Consider the following 10630-nt stretch of genomic DNA (forward strand, 5'->3'; position numbering starts at 1 on the left):
TGGGGCAGCTTCTGGACCCTTCTCCCTGAGGCCACCCCTGTAGCCCCTGCTACCAAAACCTTGCCATGTAAACCCAATACAGCAAGCAAGCGACTTCTCAGCACCTTTCTCCAAGAGCATTTGGATTCCTGGAACTTGGCTCTTATCTCAGTTTGGGAAGTCCAGGCCATGCTGACCAACATCCATCTTAGACAAAGGGCAGGAAATGGCTCTGTCAACTGCAAGGAGCATACAACAGCAAGAAAAAGCACACCGCCACCAACGGGGCCTGTCAAACACTCATCGTGAAGTGCCTCTCCGGGAGGAGAAGGACCCATGCTTCGTTCAGTGTTGCCTCTTTGGATGAAACTTGGTTACTTTTTCTATGGGTGTCTCATAAAGGATCTAAAATAACTGTCTTCAGAATACAGTTTTCTTTCCATTCTGGGAATATTTCCAGCTTGTTGAGTTACAGCATCACCACAAAGAAAACAAGATTTTATGAGTGTAATTACTGAAGACAGCTATCAGAAGATGGTAACACTTTAACCACGGAGCTTCAGGGAGCTTTGGGGCAGTGCCCTGGAAGGCACATTCAGAGACTTTTGGCCTGACTCTTCACCCTCTGGGTGCCATCAGGACCCAGGGTCAGCCCATGGAAGTGCTCAGGACCGCAGCAGGCTGCCGCCCCGGCGCTGGAAGCAGCACAGGGCTCCCTGCCTTGACCGGCTCCCCTGGGCACGGGCTGGGGGGTGCTGTGGGACAGACACAGAACGGGGTGATGAACTGGTAGGACTCAGCACAGCAGCATCAGGACAACAGAACTTTTACAGCAAACACTTAAACACTTGTTTCTATTCACAGCAAGTACTATTAATAAGTTTGAATTCGTTTGGCTCTCCATTCTCATCCCCTAAGTGTTTCTGTCTCCTGTTGCTTTTGCTGTTCTTCAGGCTGCCCCTCCTCCGTCGTGTCTCCTCTTGGCCAGTCACTCGCTATCTTCCAAAGCCCTCCAGCAACCTTTTTGTTTCCGCAGCTGGGCTTATTGCTCTTCTCTTCCTTCCTGTTGCGTACGCACTCCCCTTCCTGCCCCAGTGATGTCCTGGCTTCAAGTTTGCCAGTGTTGGGTTGCAGATTCCTTGGACGGGGCCCGGACCTGGCAGCATGCGTGGTGTATTCCTGGCCAGCTGTCAGTAACGTTACGCGCCTGAGCCCGAAGCAGCTCTTTGAATGCGTTCCCATGCTCGCCTCTTTGGCTCTGCTTGTCCAAGCTTCTTCTGTTACACCCTCAGCCCACTTGCAGAAACCACTTCTGTCCTTGCAGTTCTTAAAGCCAGAAATGTAATTGCAAGCATATCAGTGACTTCCTTTTCTCAAGCCAGAACTCCCTAGCAAATCTTTTATTTCACAGGATGCTAAAAAAAAAATCTTGATTTACAGCAAAGAATGAAAAATGTGATTCCCAAACCTATTGTATATGACTACTTGGATTTCCTTCATAGGTCAATTTTTTTTCTGATTTTGACCAGAGCTTTAATGCATTGCCACACTTGTCAGTGCAGAGATATGTGAGCATGCACTTTAGGCAGGAAACAGTCTGCAGTGTTTGTGCGGTGCCAGAAGCAGCAGGGTCTCACCTGCAGCTAATACTATTTAGTGATAATGTAATGCCAACAACAGTAATTAAACATGAGTGTAATTTAGCATGAAGACTCTTTTAATTTAACTTTGTCTAACACCAGAGGAAAGCTATTTCAGCGGCTGAATTATCAGCCTCTGGCTGGTATAATGCAGGTTACATTTCCAGCCTCAGGGATTCACCTGTGCCTGAATTCAACCCCTGTCGTGCATCCAGAGCCTAGCGACTGGGGTGCCTCTCCTGGAGAGCTCCGCAGAGCAATTCCACCCCCACGGCATCTTGGTTGTGTGCCAGAGACGCCTGCCCTTCGCTGCAGGTTCCCCTGGGACTGGTGGCTGCCAGCAGCTGGGCTGGGTACTTTAATTAATGTATACAAGTCACTAATGCAACCGGCACGGGGACTATTCATGTTCTCAGACGCAGGCTGGCAGCTGTGTTGGGCAGGAACTTCCACATGCTCTCTGCTTCTGGTCACATTTTGCACTGTTGTGTCGATTCTGGCAGGAGAAATCCAGAGCTCCCTTTACAAACATGTGGCCACCAACCAGATAGGACGTAAGCAATGGCATTACAGCATGTAGGTCAGCTGTTGAAACACCAAAACGCCTGAGAGGCATAGGAATACATGACTACTGCTGCACTCCTTGGCACTGTGGAAAGCCAGAGGAGGATGGTAGCAGAGGGACAAATTACCACCCTGCACTCATCTCCTCATCTGATGGGGTTCTTTACCAAGGGCTGCTGAAATGTTTAATGGCCTGTCCAGGGAGGGATAATTGCTGGTGTTTTGGATGTACCGTGTAGGATGCCCCCACGCTGATCCACTGCAGCAGTACAGTAAGGAGTATCAACTAAATAAGGAACAAATTCTTTTTTTTCTGAACTAGATTTTAGAGATGTCTGCACCTGTGCTGAGCTGGCTGAGCCTGTGGCTGGTGCCTGTCACCGCAGGAGGCCGACATTTTTGAGACATACTGACTCAGAGAGGCAATTTCTGGGAAGCAGACTGAAACAAAGGTACCTGGGATTGCAGGCGAAATGGAGCCACTTTTTATGTCGCAATTAACTAAAAGCAAAGAAAGTGCCTATGTCCTACAGTGACTTCTCCATGCCTCATCGATTCCAAGAGGAGCTGCGATTTCTCCACTTGTCTAAAGGTGTGCCTGTAAATTATTATAAATATATATATATTATTTGCCCCAAAATGAAAAAAAAAGTCAATTAACAATTTAAAAGAATTTTGTCATAAGTTGCCCAATTTTAATCTGTTCTGCATTCCCAAACTTTCCATTGCACAACAAGTCATGTGGGAGATTTTTGCCAGCCTAATTCTCACCCTTACCCTTCTAATTACTAAGATGGTAGCATTGCAGCTTGATTCTGTTTTCTGTTCTAGTCAAACTGTTTAAGAATGTGCTAATGGTTCATTCCCCTTGCAATTAGAATTGCATGCAGCAGTCAGATACTTTCCTACATCCTGCAAAGCTTGCTGCAAAGGGGCGCAATGTAAGCACACTGGGGGGAAGCAAGTTATATATCCATACGGAAAATCAATGGCAGTTAGTTGGCAAATTCCTTCTGGGATCTAGACCTGTATTTAATGCACGCCATTACCTATTTGCAGGAAAAGAAAGACATGAGGGAAAGGCATTTCTTTCTTTCTGTTGAGTTCTCAAAGGATATTCTCAAGCATTTCATTTTCCACTTGGTTTTTGTATTAAAAATCCGAGTCTCTAAGGATCTACCTTTAAAGATTGCCTCTGAAGTGTAACAGGAGACACCACGAAATCCTGGCATCGCAAAACTCAGGGAAATGAGTTTCCATTGTGGATGTGCACAAATCTGCTTTTTGTTGAAGCGGAGCCTGAAAGGTGACTGACGTTTTTATGGCTTGTGCTTGCAGTGCTCTGAGGCTTGTATTTCACAAGCGGTGCAGATGCACCACTGCTAGCTCCTTGGAAGCTGCACTGTTTACAAGGCTCAAACTGGCTGGGTGTGTTTAACCCAAGTCAAGTCACAGTAGATTGTGTTCCAGCCTTCTAATCACCATCCAAACAATATTTTGACGTAGGCTACCACCGAGAAAACATTGCCTGTTTGGGAAGGAAGGGTCAGCACTTCTCAGTAAAGCAGGGCTTGGTCCGAGGTCAAGGCAGGATGTCAAGTCAGCAGGCCTGGGTCTGAACCAGAGGGGGACACAATCAGGCACGGCCATAGCTGCGACGAGCTCACACAGGGCAGCAGCCCGAGCGTACAGCAGCTCTGAAGACCCCCAGAAGGCTTCTCACTGCACCCCAGGTTCTGCATCTGTGCCGTACTGGAGCTGACCTTGGCCACAGGCCACTGAGCCCCGAGGATGGGACAAGGCTGTGCAAGGCCTGCGAGGGCCGCGTGTTGGCAAGTGACCCGTGGGTCCTGCGGTGCCGTGGGTCCAGGCCGGCTCAGCAGCCACTGCCAGGCTCCTGCAGGACCCAGGCAGCACCATGGGTCTGAGCCAAGTAATAAGACAAATATAAATCCTGTGGACTGAGCAGGCCTGTGCTGGCATGCAGGCAAGAAGAGGAAGCGTCCACCATAGGGTTAGCCATGGGCAACGTTATATGGTGAGGATTTCATTCGTTGCAGGAAGGAGAATTAATTTTGCTGGTGTTACAGAGAGCAAGCCCCAGTCCCACACAACTTCTCCTTCACAGCCCTTGTCTCGGGCTGACTGGAGGGATGCTCCGGCGGACGTCACGGCACTGAGTCACACTACAGAGGGTTCGGAGTTATAATGGTGAAAGAGCTCGCTCCTTTCCTCTGTTCTTAAACAGCAGCTTAATTTCCGGAGGAGGTCATAGATTACAAGAGAGGAAACACTGACACAGAAAGCTGCCAAGTACTTACGCTATCCTCCAGCTTGTCTTCCTCACACTCTGCATGAGTGTTTGTCAAAGGCTCACTCCCCCATTACATGCCTTGCTTGTGCTGATGCTGCCTCAATAACCATACATTCACCATGTCTTTACGTCTGTCTGGCAGGGTGAGGGACAGCAGTGCTCGGGCACAGGCTCGGGCTCCTTCCCGGCCACCCGCAGACCTCCCAGGTCTCGTGACGCCCAGCCCCTTTCCAGGCAGGGCACTCTGAGCACAGGGGCTCTGGGCTGACCCGCCTGTGTCTCCCCCTCTTGCACCTCCTTTCGCGCCTCAAGCCCTTGCGTTGTCCCTGGCTTTGCGAAGTCTGGGAAACGTCTGTTTTATGGCTTTCTTCTCTATAGCTCCTGCCCTCCAGAATCGCTGGCGTTTATCTCCCTGCATCATCAACTCTCCACCCCTTTCAAATTCAATTGAAAGCACATTTTCTCCCTTGCCTGTGGTTCTTAAATTATACACTCAGCTCACTTCAAAATATCAATTCAGAAACTTGGCGAGGTGATTATTAATAACAGCTCTGTTCTTCTTTGGAGGAGAAATAATACTAGAAATATGTGAAATGTGTACACAGTTGTCATTCTCATTCTCCTCTTTTGCCAAACACTATGTTCTTTACAGGAAATAAAAACAACCCTACACCCAGTATTAAGTGGCTGAGACCGTGTAATCAGCAAGGCACCACGCAGAATGAGGGCTGTATTTCTTTACATGTCCTGAAGCTCGGGGTGTTCACCACCCTCTGCGATGAATTAGTGCTTGGCAGTACGTAGCTCAGCAGCACGTATAGGGCTAGACCTCAACAAGCTGCATACGCAGCAGTCTGGAGCCCAGCTGGGCATGTGTGGTCTCTTCACTCACTTGTGTACATGATAAATATAAATATGCTTAATTAGTCATGGCAAATTGTGCTTCAGCTGTATGGTTTTTATCCCCAGAGTTCCCACGGAAGGTGGGCCAGGGCTCCCCAGGGACCCAGTGCTGGCAGCGCTGAGCTGCGGTCTGGCCTGCAAGCTGGGCTGGAAACTGCTTAGGTATATTTTTTATTTCCTTTCCTCTTTTTTCTTTGTTTAAGTGTGCTTATTAACATGCAGCAGAGTACTGAAGGCTGTTCCATGGCCCGTAATACCACAGCATGTGCAGAGAAGAAGCTCTGGGGTCTGACCCAAAATAAACCCATATGTGTGTTTGTGTAAAACAACCTATAAGAGTGTCCAGGCGCTTTTAAATCCCAGGTAAGCTCAGGGAGAGGAGAGGCCCCAGCCTCCCCACTGGTGTTCAGAGACTCGCAGGATGATGTGCCAGCACAGACCAAAGCTCTGGCCCGGCACTTCAGCCCCCAGGCGCCGCGTGTTACAAGCATCTGTGCCAAGTACCTCAAAACTATGCATATATTTTTTTTTTAATAAAATGATGCAAATTGAATATCTCGTATCAGCAAGAGCGTCCGGAGGAGAAAGCCTGGTCACAGCAAGAGCCTTTGGCTCTGCGACGACAGGCAGAGCTCGGCTGGCAGATGGAGCCCCGCTCCCTGCCCGTGTCATGCAAGCACTCCTGCTGCTACCACTGATCCGCGCCGGGCGCTCCCCTCCCGCACAAATACGCTTTTTAAAGAAGTGGTACCCGTCTATTATTCATAACACTCCTCTTTCAGCTCCCTAGCATGGCATTGGGGCCACACCACCTGTCCACTGCGGGTTTGGGGCAGATGGTGGAGGGCACCAGCAGCCACACAGGACGGTCGCCGGCACACCCAATGTTGGGAACCACAATCCCCTGCTCAGGAAAATTAAGCCCATTGCAGGCCCCTCTTGCCATGTCATTTGTTGTTAAAAGCCATGTTCGCTGCTCCTCTGGACAGGCCTCAATTTTGATTATCACTGAGTTAACCTGCTTCATGCAAACGGCCATGTTCGTGTTCATCTGTTAGCACAGAGTAGCATTTTCTCATGGAAGGCTATGAGGTTGTTCACAGCAGTACTAAGCCCGAGGACAACAAAGCCCGAAGATAACAAAGACGTGAAAAAAAAGACGTTCCGCTGCTAAAATATTAGTGCACTCCTCGGGTTAGAACTGCACTGAGATGTCCTCAGATTTGGAAAGACAAGCCAACAGCTGAAGGTCTATGTCCCATAGTATGGGTTTGATGCCACCTCGTGGTAGTTTTATGTCCTAATTTGAAAGGGGAGGTTTTCACTCTTCGGGGATGTTTCTCAAGTGCGTTCCTTATGAAAGAGAAATACAGCTGGAGAAAGGATGAAGACATTACAGGCATCCTGCTCTGTCCTTGCCCTTTATTGCAGATTTGCTGCACTGTCACCCAACTGAACTGTTAACAAATGTTAGTACAAACTAAAAATATTCTCCAAACCAGGACTTCAAATTAAACTCACTACTATCATGCTGAAATTACCTACAGTACAAGGATGTGGGCATCAGAGGATATACTGGGATACCCTGACTTAAAACTTTAGCCACAGTTGTCTCATCTAAGGACCTCGGATGAACACTTCCACCCAATTTGCAGCTAGATTTGGAAAAGCTCCCCTGGGGAGCAACTTCCATCTCCAGCCCAGCAGTTGTTATATGGTGTTACAGGTGTAATAAAGAGCTGAGTTACATCACCCTCTTAAAAGCAGGACAAGAGAAGTTGCAAAGGCTGCTACCGCTATTTCAGCTGAGGATTGGCTCTTTCAAGAGAAAATTGGTTCCTCTATCCTCTCAGTAATTTAGTCTTACTACAGCAGAGGATGATATTTGCCAGGAGAATTCATAAAGCATTTCAGCCTTTCATCCAGTAAATGGCCTGTGGTTGCTTCTGTTTGTCCTTTGAACTGTGGAAAAGATACTGTTTTGCAACTGACCGAATGCATTCTTCAGATGTTGTAACATAAAACTGTCATGTTTATCCAGTGAGTGATCATGGTCTATGTAAAAATTGTAGCAAAATGACTCCCGGGTGCCCACTTCTTTCCTAGCCTCAGGCAGCCTCAGATTTGAAATGGTACCACATCAGCCCCTGCAGAAATGCTAGATCCTGAAGGCAGTAGAGCTGCGATGCTGCTGCAGCAGAGCTAATTACTCTGAGGTTTCCAGTTTGCTAATTAGCTTCCATGTACACTGTAATACCACAGGCATTTCATTTTTGACTCCAGAACTATCTTGGACAGTGCTTGTCTTGGGCGAAGAACTCCTGCAAACCATGGCACTCCACTGTGCAATGTACACAAGTGCTGTTTTAGTGTAATCTTAACGAAATTACTTTGGCAATGGCAAGCAACACAACCTTCAGTATTCAGTTGCTTGCCTGCAACAAGCTGAACACATTCTGGATGTCTAAATTAAGTGGCTTGTTAATTTGTTCTTTAGACAGGATGCTGCACTCGTAGTTGTTATCATTTTGTGATAAGACCTATTTGACTGAAACTCTTCATCTTTGCTCTCTCCTTAAAATCTTCATATATGAACCTAATCACAGTCCACGTAAACATTATGGTGAAAAAATATACTAGCTCTAAAAAGACTTCCACGATTGACCATCTGAAGAGGCTTAAAAGGCTGAAATTCCCGAGAAAGGGGACACTGATGAGCAGCAGCACTATATCCTCTTAATCCACAAATGGGTTTTAAAAAAGGCAAGTTGATATATGCCTTATTAACAGGTGTTTTCAGCAAGCTCACAGACAATACTTTAAACATCATGGGAACTTAAAGACTAACACAGCAAAAACAAATCTAACGAGATTCTATGCGTGAAGGAAACCGAGTGGACAGACGTTTCTGACGAGCCTGTTTGTTCTGCCCAGAAAAGCGATGCGGCCGCCAGCCCTGCCTAGCCCCACGCCGCCACCGTGGCGGCAGGACTCCTTGACTCCCTCCTGCTCGATCTGCCACAGGCAAACTCCCCAGCGCCTGCAGGAGAAAGGGCTCTTGATGGGCTGTAGGCACCTATGAGAGTCTCTTTCCCTGCAAGAAAATTGTCTCCTAGCCTGACAGACCTTGCCTTGGAAAAAAAGCTGTTTTGCCAGGGGAATGTATTTGCTGGCCGTGCACATAATGCTCAGATGCCACGGTCTCTGACCCTTGAATCGCTTCATGAGAGGAATCAACACCTTGGCTGAAGCTTGAGCAAGCCTAGCAGCATCTGTTGCCCCCAGAAGAATCACCTCACATCTTTGTTGAGCTTTGTTTGAATCACAGCAATCGAGGCAAACAAAAGGCTTTCACTGTATTTAGCTTCACTTCCACAGCCAACAGATGTGAAGGGAAGAAAGACATTCTCCTGTTCAGTGGAGATGGAAAAACAAGGGAAATCCAGCTCGGGCAACAGTGATTAAAACACACATGAATCAGCCTTCTTCTCTTTGGGGAAAGACTCATATCTGTGTCATGCCTTTCTGAGAAGTGCAGAAGTGTGAAAGAGGTGCACCCAGCCTTGTCCCCCTCCCATCCCAACCTGGTCCCTCTCCAATCCCAACCTGCCGGCTCCAGGCAGGGCTTGCAGACACCACAGGGTTTCAAAGTTCTTGCCAGATGGCTATGTTCAAGCAACATGAATCCCACTGCACACTGGTCTGCCTCTGATCTTGTATGTCAGGGACAAAGCCATCTGGATGTTCTGCCATCGGATTCCAGAGAGGACAAACCAGGACAAAGTTCACCACTGCTGAAAATCTCCACCGTAATTATCACTTTCACAGAAAAGACAGTATATTGCTTTGACTAATATATCTTATTAGAAGTCCTTTGTCTTTGTAAACCTGCTATAAACCCTGCTGAAGATAGCCACAGAGACTCTCTCACATTAATTTCACTTGACTTTGTGTCGGGCCCATACAAGGTCGGCATAGTCATTCCAGTAAATGAGTAATGCGTTTCCAGTAATAAGTACTGGAAGAATGGTATCTTCTGGCTTTTGGCAAGCAGCATCCCTTTAGCTGCAGCTGCTTTGGGGCCAGCTCACCAGTTTGGGCGTCAGCCTTACACAGAGCACTGCTGCCATGCCCTGCCCCACACCTTTCTTGCATCTACAGTCACAGACTTCGGGTTCCTGCCACCGCATTGCCAGCTCCCACCTCTCTGTGCCCGCCTGGGTTTCTGTTATAAGCTGTCCCCTTCCCCATGGCCTGCCTTCCTCTGCTGCTCCAGTTTCTGGAAAGAAGGAGATCTACCTGAGGGAACTCTGCACCATGACTCACAGAGCATCTCCTGGTGGTATTTTAGCTTTCTACACGGAGCTGATTATTCATGTTTTGTTTGCTGGTTCAACTTATTTTTAGTTGACAGAAACAGCTGTGAGGGGGAGAAGAAATAAGGAACAAAAGCCGACAGCATGATCAACTCGTTAACTCAAAACTCTTCCCAATTAAAAGAAGCTAAATATTCCATGTGTTCTTGATACCACTTTCCCGTGCCAGCAGCTGCTGCCCCAGGAACGTTACGCAGCTTTGTGGATGGAAGCGGAGGGGGAGCTGCACGGGAGGAAGCCTTCCACAGCAGCTCGTGTGTTCAGAGGCTCACACAGCGCAGGCACTGCCGTTGTGCCCCGTGGTCGCTGCACAGCTCTGGGGTGGGCACGAGGGGCTCTGTCCCAGCACAGCAAGCGCCGTGGTGCCACCTAAAGTAAGCCACCGAGCTGTCTGAGCTGAGCTCCTCCAGCCACAAAGCTGGAGCACTGGTGATACCTCAGAGCTACCCCAACCCCTCCCACGGGCGTACGCACACAGAAGCATCGAGAATTTTGTGTTCTACAGATGAAAAACGCTCGTAAAATCTAGGGTTGTCCTTAAATAAAACCCACAGACGCACTACCAAAAAGAAACCTCAGCTGTGCTGGGATTATGTTTATTCAAGGTATGCAATGTCGGGAAAGTTTCCAACCACGACGAATCATGACACAGCCACGTTATGTCCGACAGGACGATCGCTGCTCTTCCTGCTGCCGTTTTCCAGGTGACTCACAAAAGGCTCCAGGTGAGCTGAAGCACTAACTGCTTTTCCCAACGTCCCTTTGTTTGCCTGCGGGCCTTTCCAAGACACCCTTTATCTCTCTCTGCTCTTTGCATTCTTAGGACGCGGGCTTTCCCCTGAACCCTTGACTCG

This window comes from Anser anser (genome assembly GCF_964211835.1).
Source record: "Anser anser genome assembly, chromosome: 15".
NCBI classification, from domain to species: Eukaryota; Metazoa; Chordata; class Aves; order Anseriformes; family Anatidae; genus Anser; species Anser anser.